The sequence below is a fragment of the Mandrillus leucophaeus genome, unplaced genomic scaffold (assembly GCF_000951045.1).
Source record: "Mandrillus leucophaeus isolate KB7577 unplaced genomic scaffold, Mleu.le_1.0 Scaffold300, whole genome shotgun sequence".
Lineage (NCBI taxonomy): Eukaryota > Metazoa > Chordata > Mammalia > Primates > Cercopithecidae > Mandrillus > Mandrillus leucophaeus.
The window spans coordinates 2,312,336-2,313,767 of record NW_012103144.1 but is presented as its reverse complement, the minus strand read 5'-3'; the positions used below and the strand labels follow the sequence as shown (position 1 = coordinate 2,313,767).

The window sequence follows — 1,432 nt, the reverse complement described above, 5'->3', positions numbered from 1 at the left end:
AAAATCTACCTTAATGTAGGTCCTAATCTTGGGACTCTTCTTTAGCAACCATACACCACTGTGTTCTGTTGATAACAGAAACTGGGTACACCAGGCACGGTGGCACATGCCTGTAATCCCAGCATTCTGGGAGGCCAAGGCAGGAGGATTGCCTGAAGTTAGGAAGTCAAGAACAGCCTGGGCAACAAAGTGAAACCTCTATCTCTACAAAGAATTAAAAAAAAAAAAAGTGGATAATTTAGACTTAAAGAGATATTTTGGTGCAAAAGGATTAACATTACATGTTCCAACTTTTGATCGTAATTTCCTGCTTAATGACATTCATGTTAAAGTCTACTAGATATTATTTAAACATTGCCACTTCAGCTGTTCCTTTTTTTCTTGGAAACTGTTGTTTATTTCCATCAGCCTTATTTCCATCTTGTTTAAGAGCTTGTGGAAGAACAGCTTAAGGCCACTCAGTGGTTATTCTTACCCATTCAGTGGTCTGAGCAGTGGGAGTTGCAGACCAGTCATTCATGGTAGGCTGAGTGCTCCAATCTTCAGTAGGGAACTGCTGAATAGGCACAGAGGGCACCTGCATGCCTTTAAACCAGTCTGCAACCTCAGACTGAGTAGCAGTAAACTTCCACTGGAGCAGTCCATTCACTTTGAAATTCCTCCTTTTTCAGCTGCAGCCTACTCTTCCTTTTCAATCTCTTCAGAATCTCTATAGAAGTAGAGATCAGGCATGATCATGGGAGATGGTGCAACACATGCACAGAGCTCCCTGGGCCAGCATCCACTACATTAGACTCAGTGATTGAGTTTCCTTGTTGTTCCATGGGATGACAATGTCCGCATGGCTCAGAGGAGAATCTGTTATGTAGAACAGTGGTAGGTAGGTTACCATAAGAAGCCTCTGAGAGAGGCTGATAGTTAGCCCTAGAATCAGTAACCACCCAGAAGATGTGGGTAGCAGAAGATGACTGGATCTGGTTAGCAAAGCTTCCAGAAGTGAAGTGAGCAGCAATACATGTGGCTCCAATGGCAGCAGCAAGCTTCAGCACAGCCCACTAGCCAGTATTCCTGCAGGATATGACACATCAGCAGGGTTTTCAATGGCAACAACGGCATGAGCTGCCAGCAGAAGCTTCTCCCAGGTCCTCTTCAGATTTATGATATTTGTGGACTTTGGATCCTGTTAGAAAAAAAAAAAAGATTTATGATATAGATGCCATCACTTTCATTTTTAGATGTACTATCGTTCCATTTGGAAATCAAGGTTAGTGTCACCTAAGTGAGTTCCTGCTGCAAGAAATTTGAGGACATCAAGGGCTCTGGACATTGTGAAAGTTTCTCTTTAAGTTACAACAGGAATCCAGAACAACATTGTATGAACCCCTCTCTAGGTAGCACAGAAGGCTAGATTTTTTTCTTTTTCTTTTCTTTT

The 1,432-nt window shown here is 42.4% G+C and overlaps 1 protein-coding gene and 1 pseudogene across 1 annotated transcript in view; one reads left to right on the top strand and one right to left on the bottom strand.

Moving 5' to 3' along the window:
• Positions 1–1,432, top strand: part of KHDC1 (KH homology domain containing 1) — a 93,911-nt gene that overhangs the window by 28,289 nt on the left and 64,190 nt on the right. The window lies entirely within an intron of this gene.
• Positions 8–1,327, bottom strand: LOC105544562 (annotated as a pseudogene).